At 41.0% G+C, this 18,541-nt stretch overlaps 1 pseudogene across 1 annotated transcript in view; it reads right to left on the reverse strand.

Annotated features, from left to right (window-relative positions):
- Positions 1–2,057: 2,057 nt before the first annotated feature.
- The window catches only part of LOC117977370 (ankyrin repeat domain-containing protein 18B-like), a 50,744-nt pseudogene continuing 34,260 nt past the window's right edge, over positions 2,058–18,541 (reverse strand). Inside the window, exons 8-17 of the transcript XR_010111166.1 lie at positions 14,295–14,454; positions 13,841–13,981; positions 13,036–13,247; positions 11,475–11,697; positions 8,016–8,057; positions 3,690–4,043; positions 2,954–3,129; positions 2,769–2,803; positions 2,457–2,575; positions 2,058–2,352 (exon numbers count right to left, since the gene is read on the reverse strand). The product of XR_010111166.1 is annotated as an ankyrin repeat domain-containing protein 18B-like (transcript). The remainder of the gene's footprint in view (positions 2,353–2,456; positions 2,576–2,768; positions 2,804–2,953; positions 3,130–3,689; positions 4,044–8,015; positions 8,058–11,474; positions 11,698–13,035; positions 13,248–13,840; positions 13,982–14,294; positions 14,455–18,541) is intronic.

The following is an 18,541-nucleotide window of genomic DNA, read 5'->3' on the forward strand; positions in this document are numbered from 1 at the left end:
GCCCTAGTAGGGGTTTTCCATGAGGCTCTGCCTCTGCAGCAGGCTACTCCCCCTTCCTCTACCCACCACCCACCCACCACCCTACAGCCAGTCTACTCCCTCCCACCGTACCCACCCCTTTTTCCCTTCCACATCCACCCCCACCCATCCATGATTAAATCAGTCCCTCCCACTCCCTCTCATACTCTTATCCCTCCAAACCCTTCCAATCTTTGTTTGCTACCCACTACTGAGCCTGCTTTTACTTTTTCAGATATCTATATAGCAGGTTGGCTATGTAGCAATAACAAAAATCCCATTTAAGGGGAAAAATTCAAGAAGATTTCAGAAATTTGCATATAAAGAAGCCCTGTGCTAATAGCCAACACAAAGGGAAAAAGGCCTTGAAGACATTTCACAGCTCCTCTCTGCAGTTCTAATTATCTGCATTATTGTAAATAAAAGAGGTGTAATTGACTCATGGTTCTGCAAGCTGTGAAGGAAGCATAGTGTCTTCTGTTTCTGGGAGGAATCAGGAAGCCTCCTCATTATATCAGAAAGCCAAGGGAAAATGAGATTCCTCCTAAAGCAGGAGCAGGAGGAAGACAGAGTGAGGAAAGAGGTTCCACAGCCTGTTAAGGAATCAGATCTCATGAGAACTCACTCACTATCAGGAGGTGATGGTCCTTTATCAAGGTGATGGTCCTTTATCATTTGTGAAGGATCTACCTGCACCATTTTATGACTAAATCTTTTTCCACCTAGGCCCCGCCTCTGACATTACAGAATATAATTCCCCATGAGTTTTGGTAGGGACATAGAGAAAAACCATATTATTCTGTCCCTGACCCCACGAATCTCATATCCTTCTCACATTGCAAAATACAATCATGCCTTGCCAGCAGTCTCCCAAAGTCTTAACTCACTTCAGCATTAACTCAAAGTTACAAGGTCCAAAGTGTCATCTGGGTCAAGGCTACAGTCTCTTTGCCTATGAGTCTCTGAAATAAAAAGCAAGTTCACTGCTTCTAAGGTACAATGATGGTACAGGCATTGTGTAAGCTTTCCATATCCAAAAGGAAGACATTTTCCAGAAAGCTTCTTATTTCTCTCTGAGACCTCTTCAGCCTGGCCTTCACCGTCCATGTTTCTGTCAGGATTTTTGTCACAACCATTGAACCAGTCTCTAGGATGGTCCAAAAGTTTTCTCATCTATCTGTCTTCTTTTGAGCCCTCCAAATTCTTCCAACCTCCATCCATTACCTGGTTCCAAAGCTGCTTCCACATTTCCAGGTATCTTTATAGCAATGCTCCAGTCTTCATTTGCCATTTTCTGTATGATTTATTTTGAAAAAGAAGTTTAATTGTCTCGTGGTTCTAAGCACAGTGCTTCTGCTTCTAGGAGGCCTCAGAAATCTTTCAATAATCATGGAAGGCAAAGAAAGAATCAGTTCTCTCACATGGCAAGAGGAAAACACAGAGAGTAGGGATGTGACATAGAGTTTTCAGTGACCAGATCTCATGAGAAGTCACTCATTATTGTGAGCATGGTACAAGGGGATGGTGCTGAACCATTCATGAGAAATTTGCCTTCATAATTCAATCACCTTATAGCAGGATCCACCTTCCACATTAGGAAATATAACTCAACATGAGATTCGGTGTGGACACATATTCGAATTGCATCATCGATCTTTGAATATAAAGACGTCCACAGCAGGCTTTATCCAGCCAACTTCTTTGAGACTCTTTATAGGGTTTGAGGTCTAGAGCATATACACTAAAATATTCATACTTCAAAAAGCAATAAAGTGGTATTATCATTTTTCCAAAAGTTACAGCGGTAGTTTAGGCATTCATAGCATGATTTAGTTCACATTTGCTACCGTTTCTATTCTATCACCATATTAACTGTTTCCTATACAATTCTGTATTCAGCTGGATTTCAGTTGAGCACAAAACCATCCTTGTACTAGCTCTTTGCTAGTGTTATTATTCTGCTGTAGAAAGTATCCTTGAACTGGAAACAGTCCACGATGGAGTATCGAGTCATTCAACACTCTCAATTCCTGGGTGACTTTTTGAAAAAGTAGTATCTCTTGTTGCAAGAAATGCTGCATCTGTGAGTCCATGTCTCTCACTGGAATTGGATGGAAGTGGTGAATTTCAGCCAAAGTGGCCAAAGAAATCCTGTTCCTGTGATTCTGACATCATCAGCCTCTGCACCTCTATCTTCCCTTCTGCCACTTGTTGTTTGCTCTCCGTGACTTTAGTAAGAGCTTCCTTGTGTACGTGGACGATGTCCAGGATGTTGGTCTGGTGTCCCTGAGACAGCACTAACAGGTCCATGGCTGGGTCCAGGTCCTGCCTGGACTGATTGGCAAAGACCTCACAGACAGTGTGGAAGGCATCTATACTGAAGTGAATGGCCTGGTCCAGCTCCAAGGCCTGGCTGAGGCTGAAGAAGAACTGGCAGCTTTCTGATGCTCTTTCTTAAAGCCTGTCACCACTCATTGGCTGTGAAGTTGAGCTGAGTGCCCTGTTGTCCATCTTCTTGGTGAAGCACTTGAAGCCATCAATCTTGCTCTCCCACTCCTAAAGGTTGAGTGTTGCCCTGGGGGTGGGCTCAGGGCCAGGAAGAATCTGGCACTCACCAACTCATCCTTCTCAGCCTTCCTCTTGCCCTGTCTCCAGGCTGTCTCTTCAGTGCTGGTGGGGCGCATCAGGAAGTGACAAAAAATGTGGCACTGTGCCTGCATCCAGAAGCTGGCCGTGTGGTTCATCCACCAGATTGGGCCCTTTCTGCACTTGAACATATACCCCACTTCACCATAGATGCCTTCCACACTGTCAGTGAGCTCTTTGCCAATCAGCCCAGGCAGGACCTGGACCCAGTCATGGACCTGTTAATGCTGTCTCAGGGACACCAGGCCAACATCCTGGACATCATCCACATATCCAAGTAAGCTCTTACCAGAGTCCTTCTCAAGATGGCCTGTGGTCTGCCTCTTGGCATCCAAGAAGCCCACAGTGCTGTAGAAGCCCTGATGCATGGAATGGAGCCCCAAAGGCAGCACACACCCCGCTCCTGAGCCTGCTGCTCATTTCCTCTATGTGGCTCCATTTGCAGCACATTTGTTGCACTGAGGCCTGTGCATGCCAGGCAAGGCCAAGCTGACTCAAAGAGCAACCAGCTACCTCTGCAAGGGTGTGCCAGGGGCCGGTGGACCAGCCACCAACCTTACTCCCTGCCAGTCAGGGTAAATCAGTTATTCTGCCCTGGAGGTAGAGCCCCAGTGCCATCTGCTTTTCCTCAGGCCTCCACTCCATCAGCTGTCAGGTGGTGGTAACTCAGGCTGTGGGAACCTGGCCATCCCTGTTTTCTTTAAGTGGGGGAGGTTGGTGGCTGGTCCACCTGCTCCTGGCACACCCTTGCAGAGGTAACTGGTTGCTCTTTGAGCCAGCTTGGCCTCACCTGGCATACACAGGCCCCGGGTACTGACAAGCTGCTCCGAGTGAGTTTGTCTTGTCTTGGGCTAAATTCTAAGTCTGGCCAGGGCCACAGAAGGCCAAGTCCCCTGGCTGGTAATCCTGGCTGCTGCAGGGGGGCCTATGATGCCCCTCCCCTCCCAGGGCTCAGGATGAGGTCCAACTGGGACAGGATGCTTTAGGTATGGGACTTGTGCCCCAGGAGGGGGCCTCTGTCACACAGGTTGGGTGAGAAGATGTATGGCATGCTGCTGGCTGCCAGGGCTGTTAGGATGCACGTTCACCCTTCCCTTCAGGGACCTCAAAGTGACCAGCTTCCCCTTTAAGAATGACTTCCCAAGGCTCAGGAGCCATCTGGGGCTGCAGAGCAGCTGGCCGCATGCTGCCCTGGCTTCTTCCATGTTGTGCTGGTCACTACCCACCAAGGGGGTTCAGATGCAGGCACGATGCAGGACGGTTGTCTCTGGACCTGTGTCTTGGTTATCATGGAGCTGGACTGGGCCTGGTGACAGGGCCCTTATGGGGTTGTCCTGGGTGGTCACGGGGGTGATCAGAAAAGATGCAGAATGGAATTGCTGCGAGGATGAATGAGATGACTCTCAGCACAGAACAGGCACCCGGTGAGTGTTCAGGGATTACCCTCAGTAGCTGCCCAGAGACCAAAACCACCCACCTGATAGTGACTGTCCCCAAGCCAGGAGGAAGAGAAAAGAGCAGGTCCCACTCACCTGAGTCTGATCAGTGAGCTGTGTTGAGATGTGCCTCTCATCTAGAAAACGGTCCTTCACACAGAGCCACTCACGACACTGCTGTGTGTCTCTAACTGCTCCACAACACAGAGGCGATGGAGACTCAGCAACAGTGACATTGTGGGGTGACACAACCCACCACAATGGAAGCCTGCTTGGGTCAACAGGGCCCAGAGTCAGTGTCCTCTATCCCCTGAACTGACATGTGTGCATGCAATGTGTTTGTGTATGCATGTGTGCCTGTGTGTGTGTGCGCGCACATATGTGTGTGTTTGTCTTGCTTCTCTGGACAGGCCTAGCTTCTCCACTCATGGGTGCACCCAGGTCCTCATCACTGTCACCTTAGAGTGGGGATGCAGACAGACGAGAGGCACTGCATAATGCTGAGAGGGCTGGCACCCTCTCTAGGTGGAACACAGGTCATTTGTAAAGTTGTAGGTCTGCCAAGCAGTATTGGATTCAACACATCTTCTCACCTTCTCTTTCCAGCCACCCTCCAGGGTGCCCTGACTCACCTTCCCTGAAGATGGACATGAGGCTCCACAGACAAACCCCCTACCTGAGGTCACACAGTGGCCAGCGGGCCAGGTACTGACCAACCGCCGCTGACCAGGTTCCCAGTGATGAGGCCCCTAATGACCACTCCTCCATTGACCAGGTCCCACTGATCAAGTCCCCACTGACCATGTCTTCCTAACCAGGCCCGCACTTAATAGGCCTCATGGGCCGGACTCCACTGACCAATTTTCCACTGACCTGGTCCCCAGTGACAAGACCAGGTTTCCACTGACAAGACCACTATTTACCAGGTTGCTGCTCACCTGACCCCCCACTGAACAATTCTCCATGGATGAGTCCCCAGCTGACCAAGCCACCTCTGACCAGGCCCTCACTGACCAGGCTCCAAGCCACCAAGGCCCCACACTGACCAGGCCCCTGGTATACTGTATATGCCCCACCAACCAGTTTTTCATTGTTTATGTTCCAACCAATCAGGCCACAGTAATAAGGCCACCACTGACTAGGTCCCCCCACTGACCAGGCTTCTAATGACTAGGTCACCAGGTCCCCACTGATGAGGCCTTTACTGAGGAGCCCACCACTAACCAGGCGCCTGCTGATGAGGTCCCAAATGACTAGGTCCTGATGACCAGGTCACCTCTGACCATGGTCCACTGACCAGGCCCCTGAGCAGCCGTGCTCAAAGTCTTATTACAATGTCCCCCTCAGCTCACAGACCCTCCCTCCCTGCATATAGGCCCAGAGGTCAGGCCCTGGGGTTTTTTTGGGGGGAAATGGCCTTTCCTCCAAGACACAGGGAGAGACAGTCAGCCTCAGGCTTCAGGTTCCCAGCTCCACACTCACCCCAAAGGCCCTCTGGGCCCATCTCAAAGAAGACAGTGAGGTGGCCTGGCACTGCCTGGACACGCCATCTACCCTATTCCTGAGTGTCAAAGTGTTAGGAAGGGAGGGACATTTGGCAGATGAGACACACTGTGCTGTTGGGTCTCCCAGGACCCTTCCCACAGAGCCCCGATCTAAAGACACAGCACAGAGGCTACAGGAAGACTAATCCAGAACCTCTGAGGCTGAGCCAGGGACCACATGAGGACTGTCCCCAGAGAGCCAGAAGGCCCTTTGCTAGTTTCTTGGTACCTCAGTGGATGCGGCAGCTGTTCTTCTGTTGGGGACCAGTGAGTACACGCTGGGGAGGGCTTGCCTGTGCTTCCTCAGTGGCTCCACCTCTGCTTCCAAAAAAAATTATTCATTCCAGCGCTGGGGCAGAGAAAATACAAGATGAGCTTAGAACATCTTGTGCCAGAAAGTAAAAAAGTGCTGACAGAGTAATGGAGACAAATCAAAAACACATCAAGTCAGCTTGGAATGTCTACCACTGGCCTAATCTTGGGGAATTGGAGCATCAGAATCATGAGCTTTCCTTCTCCCATATTTATTGGTTTTATTTCTCCATGTAGAACAAAGAAGAGAATAAGAAAATAATCATCTGGCAACCATCATAGTAATAATTGTTCAAACACAAGTCATCCATGAAATGCTAAATCTAGTGGGTTCTGAGGAGTAACCAGATATTTACAGAGCCTCAAAGTATCTCCATACAAAATATGGTTGAACTACAGAAACAAAATCGTAGCATTAGCATGGACAAACCTGGCAGGTACTCCTTAAGTCTCCTAAGTAATAAAAACTGTAAACTGCAAATAAGCCTTCGATGACCTTTACTAACCTTTACTAAAGTATCAATGATGACTTGGTTGTTTAAACAGCTGATATTTGGGCAATTTGAGTATGTCAAACTCAATAATACTTGTTTTTATTTGCAAGATCCACTTAAAACTTAAGGAGGCTAACAAGCATCATTTAAAATACCCTATAAATTATCATCGTACATATGATACAAAAATATCCTACTTCAGTAAATATTGTAATGTTATATATTTTATGGAAACAATTAAAATGTGTAAATAGCCCAGTAATAAAGTTTTATAATCTTTTAAATCATACAATTTTTCCTTAAAACTTTATGGCTAAATATTCTCTTCATTAGATGTGGCTTACCAGTGGATTCTAGAGAAGAAAATTGATGGGAGCAAGTGTCCAACACAGCAACAGCTAGAAAGAAAAATAAAGAATTACATCCTTTACCTAAAGCACTTCAGTTAACTAAATGTGAGTTTAAAAACTAAAGAGTTGTGAACTTTATCAGAGTTTTTAAGTATGAGAAATATGTATGTACATTTACAATACAAAATTACTATTTAATAATTTACACATGGCATTAATTCTAACTGTGTTTAAATATCAGAGCTTTTTCAGTCTTCATTCATGTAATCAACAGCCACATGCTAAGGTACTAGAACCAGCACTGGAATTACAAGATGAAGATGGCATGGTCCACCTCTCAACAGTCATAAGCTATAACCTAAAAAACAGACAGGCAGGTAATGTCCATATAGAGTCATAGATACCATGACAGGTATACAGCAGGGCACTACTGGAACACATAGAAGGGACATCTACCCACTTTTATGTCAATATCATGGGCTTTCTGATGGAGGAGATAACATAGGTTGATACCTAAAGGACAAGAAAAAGCATCCCAGATAGAGGGAAGAGGCAAAGGCAAAGAGCCTGAGGTGAGGAAGAGCCCTGCAGAGTTCCACTCCATCAAGTTTGGGCTAGAGCAAAGGGCAGAGTGCAGTAAGTGGTGAGAGACAAGGCTGAGTAACTTGACAAGAATTACATTGACATGGGTGTTTTTATTTCATGGTGAAAAATCTGGAATGTTTCCTGAGAACAAGTGTAAGCCAATGACACAGTAAATGACAGGAGATTTAAAATGTCACCTGTCAAGTGACTGCTTATGAAGGGTTATTGCTCAACTAAGCATTTCTGAATGAGTCTGAGGTCTGTTGGCCTTCAATTTCTACCAAAACCCTGAGAACTTGATGATGCCTGTGTTTTCTGAGAATCGTTTCAGTGTGCTGGCTGACAGTTCCATGAGGATGGCAAAACTTAAGAAAGTGTAGAGCCAGTGAAAAAGAGATGCACAGACTTCTTGGGAATTTTTTAAGCTACAGAACATGATGAATTTATGGTGCATAAGTACAGTCTTCTCTGTGAAAGTTTTTGTTTTCACATCTTTCATTAGATGTGTGTAAGAAAAAAAATACTTGACGTAGTATCTACTAACCCAAGAATGAAAAGGAATGCCATTTGCTATTTACACTTTATTTCTAAAATAAACCTAAATTTAATTAATAAATTTTGGCAACGTACTTCTCTTTCTCTAATTATTTGTTCCACACAGTCCAGCTCCATCTAAAATAAGTAAAAATAATAATAATGTTTAAGTTAAACAAGAAACATTATCATGAAAATAATGTATCATTTACAAAATGTGGCCTTTAGTATTTTTAGTGACTAGACATAACTTGAAGTTTGCTTAAATAGAAAAATAATCACATAAATAAAGTAAAATTTCTACTTATTTTAAGTTTAGATAACAGAGGATGTATATGTGTAATGCTGTTTAGAGTAATTGGACAAAAATACAGTTAATATTGATCTGTTGTATATACATGATTTTAGAAAGGTAGTGTTTTATTAGTACAAAGGTTAAACAATGGCCAGGCATGGTGGCTCATACCTGTAATCCCAGCACTTGGGGAGGCCAAAGCAGGCAGATCACAAGGTCAGGAGATCGTGACCATCCCGGCCTACATGGGGAAACCCCATCTCTACTAAAAATACAAAAATTAGCTGGGCGTGGTGATGCGAACCTGTAGTCACAGCTACTTGGGAGGCTAAGGCAGGAGAATTGCTTGAAGCCAGGAGATGGAGGTTGCAGTGAGCCAAGACTGCACCGCTGCACTCCAGCCTGGTGACGGTGAGACCTTGTCTCAAAAAAAAAAAAAAGATTAAGTAATTAAAGCCATCTTTTGCAATGAATGCATTGCTTTGAAATTCTTAGAAAACTCTGCCCTTTATAAAAGTTTAATCCATTTTTTACTTCAATAAATTTTATCTTAAAAAGAAATTTCTATTCTCTACTTATAGTAAACTTTTCTTTTTCTTTTTTTTTTTTTTTTAGTTTATATTCTAAATTAAGGTGGTACCTCTGTAGGATTCTTCCAAAGGTATATTGAGGGATGCCGAGGTTTGCAGTACAGTTGAGCCCATCACACAGGTAGTGAGCGTAGGACCCAGTAAGTAGTTTTTCAACCCTGGCCCACTCTGTCCCTCCCTGCTCTTATTTCCTAGTGTCTATTATTCCCATGTTTATGACAATGTGCACCCAATGTGTAGCTTCCACATGAGTGAAAACATGAGATACTTGGTTTCTGTTTCTGCATTGGTTTGCTTAGGAGAGTGGATTCCAGCTGTATCCATGTTGCTGCAAATGATGTGATTTTGTTCTTTTTATGGCTGCTTAGTATTCCATGGTATATATGGAATTTTCCAATCTACCTTGGATTTTCAATCTACCTTGGATGCACCTGGATTGACTCCATGTCTTTGCTATTGTGAATAGTGCTGCAATGAACATACATGTGCATGCATCTTTTTGTTACAATGATTTATTGTCCTTTCAGTATACCCCTAGTATAGTAATGGGGTTGCTGCATCCAACGGTCATTCTTAGTTCTTAATTTCCAAACTGCTGTCCATAGTAGCTGAATTAATTTACATTGCCACAAACGGTGTGTGTTCCCTTTTCTCCACAGCCTCCCCAACATCTTTTATTTATTTATTTATTTATTTTACTTTTTAACAAAAGTCATTCTGACTGGTGTGAAATGGTATCTCACTGATGTTTTGTTTGGCATTTTTCTGATTAGCAATGGTAAGCATTTGTTAATGTTTGTTGGCCACTTACATGTGTTATTTTGAGAAGTGTCTGTTCATGTCCTTTGCCCATGTTTAATGGTGTTATTTATTTTTTGCTTGTTGATTTGTTTAGGTCTCTTATAGATTCTGGATAATAGGATAATACGCATTTGCTATACCCATAGTTTGTGAATATTTTCTTCCATTCTTTAGGCTGTCTGTTTAATCCCGTGATAATTTCTCGTGCTGTGCAGCTCTTTAGCTAAATTAGATCACACTTCTCAATTTGTGTTATTCTTGCAATTGCTTTTGAGGACTTAGCCATAAATTGACAAATATGATGTCTAGAAGAGTATTTCCTAGGTTTTCTTCCAGGATTTTTATAGTCAGAAGATGTACTCTTATGTAGGAAAAGCACAAGCCTTTTTTTTTTTTTTTTTTTTTTTGAGACGGAGTCTCCATCACCTAGGCTATAGTGCAGTGGTATGATCTTGGCTTACTGCAACCTCTGTCTCCTGGGTTCAAGTGATTCTCCTGCCTCAGCCTCCTGAGTATCTGAGATTACACATGCCTGCCAACATGCCTTGCTAATTTTTGTATTTTCACTAGAGACAGGTTTCATCATGTTGACCAGGCTGGTCTCAAACTCCTGACCTCAGGTGATTCACCTGCCTCGGCCTCCCCAAATTTTGGGATTACAAGTGTGAGCCACTGCGCCTGGCCAAGCACAAAGCTTTTAACATAAAAATGGAAATGAACATTTTAGTGTTTGGTTTAATTCATAAAATGCAATTATTTTGGATTCTCCTAAATAATAAACATCCATATGTGGTAAAGTGTTTGGATGCCAATCATTCAGTTGTGATTATGGGTGGGAAGAGTTGAGATGGTGCAAATAAACTTTTTTTTAATTTTTTATTTTCAAGACGGAGTCTTTCCCTGTTACCCAGGCTGGAGTGCAGTGGTGCGATCTCAGCTCCTGCAACCTCTGTCTCCCAGGTTCAAGCAATTCTCTGCCTCAGCCTCCCTAGTAGCTGGGATTACAGGTGCCCACCACCACACCTGGCTTTTTTTTTTTTTTTTGTACTTTTAGTAGAGACGGGGTTTCACCATCTTGGCCAGGCTGGTCTTGAACTTCTGACCTCGTGACATTCCTGCCTCGGCCTCCCAAAGTGCTGGGATTACAGGCATGAGCCACCGCACCTGCCTGGTGCAAAGAAACTTTAAAAGTGACATGGGCCGGGTGCGGTGGCTCATCCTGTAATCCCAGCACTTTGAGAGGCTGAGGCAGGCAGATCACAAGGTCAGGAGTTCAAGAAGAGCCTGGCCAATATGGTGAAACCCTGTCTCTACTGAAAATACAAACATTAGCTGGGTGTAATGGTGGGTGCTTGTAGTCTCAGCTACTTGGGAGGCTGAGGCAGGAGAATCACTTGAACCCGGGAGGTGGAGGTTGCAGTGAGTGGAGATGGCACCACGACACTCCAGCCTGGGTGACAGAGTGAGACACTGCCTCAAAAAAAAGAAAAAAAAAATGTGGTATGAACCACAGCTAAACTACAATCAATTAGAGAGTAAGCCAAAGTATCTCAAAGTATATCATCAGTTATAAGGCAATAACATGCAATTTCTAAAACCTAACTTAAATGCAGCTTTTAAAGATATTTTAAACATGTCAGTTTAGTCACATTTATTGAATAAAGTTAGCAAATGGATATCTCTCAAAAATGAGAGCTCCAGGGAATTAAAAAATGTAAAGTTCCCATTTCCTTTCTGTGTTAACACAGCTAATTATGATCTTTACTTAACATGCATAAGTCAACAGAACAACTCAGTATTTCACCAAATTAAAAACAAGAATTACGCTAGAGAAATGAAACCCTAAAGAGAAACGGTCATATAACGAACCTCAGTCAAGTAGTTCTGGCAGTTATTTGAGGTCTGAGGGTTTGAAGTAGGAATTCTTACGGGCATTTGGGGAATATATTTTCAGTTGAGTCCTATACTAGTAAGATTTTCAACACAAGGTGACTCTGGGCCTCGCCTTGTAGGAAGAGTGCTGAGAAAATATTTCACCCGCTCTTTCTCCATAAGGAGCTTGGTGCTGATCATTGCTATTTTCTTATTAGATCTATAAAGATAGCAAAGACAGATGCTTAGTATTTCATTTTTCCTTAAATGATTCTTAATGACTTGTAGTTTTTAAAAACTTGCCCTGAGAGTAAACCAAATTACCCACTAAACAGTGTTTTCACACAGAAGATGTGTGAGAGCATACCTGTTGTAAGGAATTATACTTTTAAAATCATTCTAAAGAAGCACCTGTGTTTCTAAGGTAATTTATACCGAAGAAGCAGCTCAAACAAAGTAGACAGGGAAGAGAAATGGCTACCAGTGATGTATGGCTCAACGGGTAAAACTTGCTGCCTTCTAAAATGGCTCTACTTGTAAGATTCTGAAGATTCCACTTGAAATACTTGTATTTAAAGGGTAACAACATGGGAAAAGGAATATGTTGATTTGCTTGATTATAAGAACCACTTCACTAGAAATAATTATATCAAAACATCATGTTGTGCTCCTTAATGTAGGTTAAGAAAACTAAAATGAACAAAAAAAATCTAGGAATACTTGTGTTTAGTAAACCAGTTTCAGGTTTCACCCTTGTACATTTCACCAATTATCTAGGACCAATTAAACATTTGGTAATGAGGAATAATTCAGAGCAACAACTCCTAGGGGAGAACTAGATTGTTTGGTTGTTGATCAAAAAGAACTAAAGCATCTCTGAAGGCAATTAGCCCCCAGCACTGTGACCAAGGCACCGCAGGTGGGACTTGTTCTTTCTGCCTTCCACACACCCCTTCAGACTGAACAAGGTGTTATTTTTTAACTGCTTTGTGAATTACACTTCTTTAAATTCCTGTGATAATTATTCCCTATTTCATAAGGATGCCTTTCTATAACATCTTGAATATGTTACACAGGTAGTCTTTCTTGAGGCACCCTCTAGTCATAATACTAAAGATCACAATCAAAAACGATTGTGCCCAGAGTAGCAGTACCACTTGACACTTTGGGTTTAGGTCGTGATCTACCGAAAAATAAACTTATTAATATTACTATTTAGGGAAATTCTGACAAGTAATTTAAAACAAGATCACTTTATTAATTATAAAGCTTCAAAAATACTTAGTAAAAAAACTAACAGATTAACTACAAGAGACTTTTCAGGGGAAAAAAGCCATACAAAAGCAAAAAAAAAAAAAAAAATGAGAGGAGAGACAGAAACTATCCTTGAATAACATTTTAAAAGTAAGATTACTTACTAACATTATTTTCCAAAATTACATTGTCAAATTAGCATTGACTTCCTACTAATATCCTGAAGCCATCTCACTAAAAATTATGCTTTCAAAACAAATTAATGAGCTGAATTCATTTTCTATGAGTGTATGTTTGGACTTACTTCGTTAATTTTTTTGACATGGAATTGTTAGCTTTCAATGCTGCTGCAAAGCCTTCCTTGTATTCTTCTAATTTGGTTGTAACCTCTTCATAAGTAGTTTTCATTTTGGAGAATTTACATTCCACATCTTTAAGTGTGAGTTCCTTCTTATTTAGTGAAGCCGTATTACCCTTGTTTAACTGCTCTAATTGTTTTTCACATTGTGCTTGTTTCTAAAACAAATGAAAAGAATATATTTTTAAAACAATTATAACCTAATTATTATATGTTTGTTGCCTTTCATTTTGAGCCAGTGATTCAAAGAGCAATTTTGAATATGTTAAAAAAAGAGGCTGAAGCTTAAAATGTTTATCAGCAGTATCAAAACTAATAACTGAATTCAGAATCAAGTCTGATTTATAAAAATTTGAAATCATAATTATGTTAGTATTAATGTAATCTGGTCGTATAAAAAGCAATAGAATCATTCATAATTTTAAAAAGTGATCAATGAACAAAGTAGCTTAAGACCAATTCAAAAGTATCACATAATTTCTAAATCACAACTTTTTCTTATGCCAACTGGTCTTAATCATCAAATGACTCCATAGTAAGAATCATTACTCTGAAAGATTGATTTTGTTATAATAATGGAAATTTAAATATTTAAAAGAAAAAACATGCCATTTTTTTTTCTAAAACTCTACAAAGCAAATTGCTACAAGAGAGGCAGAGGAAACACAATATACACATATCCAAAATATAATTTGCAGTGAAATAAAGGAAAGCACATTACAGATAAACTTACCTGATTTAAAAAACTAACCTGTAAATGGATTTCTTCTAATTTTTCTACTGCCTGCATTGCCCTTTCATCTAGCTCCGGTTTATATTCTTGTAGTTTACTAAGTTCTACCATATTGTTTTCCATATGTGTCTTAAGATTTAATATTTCTTCTTCCAACATCTTTTTTTTTTTTTTTTTTTTTTTTTTTTTTTTTTTTTTTTTTGAGACGGAGTCTCGCTCTGTCGCCCAGGCTGGAGTGCAGTGGCACGATCTCGGCTCACTGCAAGCTCCGCCTCCCAGGTTCACGCCATTCTCCTGCCTCAGCCTCCCAAGTAGCTGGGACTACAGGCGCCTGCCACCACGCCCGGCTAATTTTTTGTATTTTTAGTAGAGACGAGGTTTCACCGTGTTAGCCAGGATGGTCTCGATCTCCTGACCTCGTGATCCGCCCGCCTCGGCCTCCCAAAGTGCTGGGATTACAGGCGTGAGCCACCGCGCCCGGCCCCAACATCTTTTTATCCTCCTCAAGTTTTTCACATTCCTGTTGTACTTTTTTCATAGATAATAACTCCTGTTGAAGAACTTGATTGTCTTTACCAAATCGACACATTTTGAAGATACAGCTTCCTTCTCTGCTGTAAGATCATCAAACTGCATGAATAAAATAGTATAGCTTGATAATGAAGTAGGCTGAGAATAATCTAATACAAAATCAATAGCAAATTTTGAAATGCATTTACTCAGAATAAACTGTTATCTGTAGTGCAGTAGATTCTTCAAATGTGAACCCTTAAAATACTCAGAATTTTAAGAACAAAGTTAAAGCTACCATGAGTCACAAAAATACATTATTTAACTATCATCATCTTTGCCACAGAACTTTTGCACTTCATCTTACTTTTATTTTTCTGATAATTTATTTTTGTTCCTCCTTAAGTAGCACTAAGCTATCTCTTAGTAAAAAGTGTCTATCCCCCTTCCCTCATTATCATTCCCCATAATATGTCAAAAAAAGTTTCAGAAATATCACACTGAGTTATTTAGGCCAAAGTCAATAAATGGCTCTAGGAATAAGACTTTGAAAATAATATAACACTCTATACTAGGCATGGTGGGTCATGCCTGTAATCCTAGCACTTTAAAAAGCTGTGGCAGAAAGATTACTTGAGGCCAGGAATTTGAGATCAGCCAGAGCAACATAGTGAGGCCCCCGTCTCTACAAAAAAAGGTGTTTTTTAAATTAGCCAGGCATGGTGGCTCATGTCTGTAGACCCAGCTATTTGGGAGACCGAGGCAAAAGGATGGTTTGTACCCAGAGTTCAGGGCTGCAGTGAATTATGACCACATCACTGCCCTTCTGTCTGGATGACAGACAAAGACCCTATCTCAAAAAAACACAAAATAATGAATCCTATAAATAAGTATTCTGATGCCATAAACCTTTCCTTAAACTGCAAATGTTTCATGCTAATTTGAGTTGCATTTTAAGAAGTAATGATTCTTGGGGTAAAGGCCACAGAATACAGCACCCAGAAATAAATCCACATATTTCCAGCCAAGTGATTTTGGATGAACATGCCAAGAACATACACTGGGGAAAGGACAGCCTCTTCAAATGAATGGCACTGGGAAAACTAAATATCCATATGGAGAAGAATGATACTAGATTCCTATGTAACACCATATAACAACATAAACTCAGAATCAATTGAAGACTGAAATGTAAGGCCCAAAATTATCAAACTACTATAAGTAAACATAGGGAAAATTCTTGAGGACAGTCTGCACAAAGATTTTTATGGGTAAGATATCAGAAGCATAGGCAAAAAACAAATGATAGAAAAATGGTACTACATTAACCTAAAAAGCTTCTGTCCAGCTAACAACTGAGTGAAGAGAAAACTTGTAGAATGGGAGAAAATATCATCAAGCTATTAATCTAATAAGGGACTAATATCCAAAATGTACAAGAAATTCAAACAACTTGACAGTTAAAAAAAAAATCTGAGTTCAAAATTGGGCAAAATATCTAACTATACTTTTTTTTTAGAAAAAAGAAATACAAATAGCCAATAAATAAATTTAACAATGCTCAGTATCACTAATCCTCAGAGAAATACAAATCAAATCTACAATATGATATAATTTTGCTTCAATTTGAATAAATTATCATCACAGAAAATATTAAAAAAAAATGCTGGTGAGGTTCCAGAGAACAGTAAACTCTTACGTGCTGTTGGTGGGAAGGTAAATTAGTGCAGCCACTATAGAAAACAACATGAGGTTTCCTCAAAAAATTAATAATGGAACTGCCGAGGGATCCAGCAAGCCCACTACTGGGTATTCAGTCAACAGAAAAGAAAACAATAGATCAAAAGGATACCTGTCCTCATATGTTTATTGTAGCACTAGTCACAATGGCTAGTGTATGGAATCAACCTACATATCCATCACCAAATGAAAAGACAAAAAACTGTGGCACACATACACAGTGGAATACTATTCACCGTATAAAGGAATTAAATCCTGTTATCGTGGCCACGTGTATCAGTCTGGGGGATGTTATGTTAAGTGCAGACACAGAAAGATAAATACTGCACATTCTCACTCCTGTGTGGGAGCTAAAGAAAAATTGAGGGCTGGGCAACATGGCTGATGTCTGTAATTTCCTAGCACTTAGAAAGACAAAGACAGGAGAGTCACTTGAGACCAAAAGTTCCAGAGCACCTGGGCAGCATAGGGAGATATTTCTATAAAGTCAAAAATCAGACGGGTGCAAGGGTGCATACTCATAATCCTAGCTTCTCAGGAGGCTGAGGTGTGAGGATCACATGAGCCCAAGAGTTGGGGGCTGCAGTGAACTATGATCAAACCACTGTCTCCCATCTGGGTGACTACAGTTGCCCAGAGCCCAGACTACACTAGCAAGACCCTGTCTCTTAACAACAACAAAAATCTCAAAGAAGTAGGGGAAGGTAGGTTGGTTAATGGATATAGAATTACAGTTAGATAAGAAGAATGAGTTCTGGTGTTCTGTGGCATTGTAGGGTGAATATGGTTAACTATGATTTATTGTATATTTTTTAAAAGCCAGAAGATTGTGAATGTTCACAATTCAAAGAAATGAAAAATGGTTGAAGTAGTAAATGTGCTAGTTAGCTTGATCATTACACCCTATTTACATGTATCAGAATATCACTCTATAACCCATAATTATGTATATATGTGTCAATTAAAACAAAAGAGAAGTTACATTGATCCCATTTAAAAAAACAGAATATGGGCCAACCTTACTGACTTCCTCCTAATGAATAGAATGCAGTAAAAGGGATACCATGTGGCTTACCTATCTCAGACTGCTTTCCCTTGGAACCCAGCCCCCAGATTGTGAGAGCACTCAGGCCACAAAGAGAACCTGGCAGTGCCAGTGTCAGTGTTCATGCTGCCTGTCCCAACCAAGGTTCCAGCCAATGGCCAGCATCAACCATCAAACATGTGGGCGAGCAACGCTTCAGAGGATTCCATTTCCCCAACTGATAGCTGTTCCTAGGGAAGCTGAGGGGAGTAGAGACAATCTGTCCTGGCCAAGCTTTTTCCAAACCACAGGTTCATTAACAAAATAAATATTTTTCTTTTAAGCCACAAAACTCTGGGTAATCATTAGAAAAATAAGTTTTAAAAAGAGACAACAGGAAACATAACTTATGCAGCAGAAAAGAGTCTCCTTTAAAGTAAGATCTAACACATGTTGAGGTTAATGTATTGATGGAAAACATTATTGAGAAGCAGCAGATAACCAGGACAGAGACATAAGCTGCTGAGGAGGAACTTTTCCTAAAACTCCTTCAATTATGAACTCTGATAACAAGGCAAGGGTGTCTCCTTACAGTTTCCCCTCAAGTTAGGAAATAAGACTGGGAAGCAAGAAGAAGACATATGGTATGAAAAAAAACTAGAAATACTTGGTTACACAATCAAAATCAGACATTTACCTGATATGAATTAACTAAAATTCTAAAAGATAAGCTTTCAGTATTTATTAATCAATCTAGTATTTAATTTTTATTTTCCTTTTCTCAATGAGGAAATAAGGAGAACATTATGAAATGATTTTTAGTCTTCACAGAAGTAAAATAAACATAGTTGCTTTGAGTGTTAAGCAATCAAATGCAATTTCTCCTTTACCTTACTTCAAGCTTGTTTGTTTGGAGAAGTTAAGACCATCCCATCTCTATGCTATACCACAAGACTTCTCTATAGCACACAACTTGGCTCTGAAATTTTGAAAGTCAAAATACTAATCTACTATGTGTCTCTGATAAATTGCCCGAACATTACCTGATTTTGAAGTGCTGCACTCCTAAGACCTTTTCTTGGAATGAGTCAAACTTTATATTCCAAGAATCCTCTACTGAGCTAGAAAGCAGAGCTGTGCCTCTCTGTTTCAGTAAAAGGCGGTCAATACAGCTAACTGTGGTTTCTGAGAATGCAAGATCTGCACCAAGAAAAGGATTAGCCACAGTGCTACCCAAGAGAACCAGCTACCAGGTGGAAAGAGGATCTGTGAACTGCAAGATGATGACTTCACTTGATTTCCACTGAGGAAAGCTGGCGGCTCAGACTTAAACTTCTCCTTCCTGGATGGTAAACATCTATGGAAGATTCTATGAATTATAATGAGTTAGCAAAACATAATGCACTAAATATTAGACTATGTCAGCAGATCCTGTGACCAAAACT

Source organism: Pan paniscus, chromosome 22 (assembly GCF_029289425.2).
Source record: "Pan paniscus chromosome 22, NHGRI_mPanPan1-v2.0_pri, whole genome shotgun sequence".
Taxonomy (NCBI): Eukaryota; Metazoa; Chordata; class Mammalia; order Primates; family Hominidae; genus Pan; species Pan paniscus.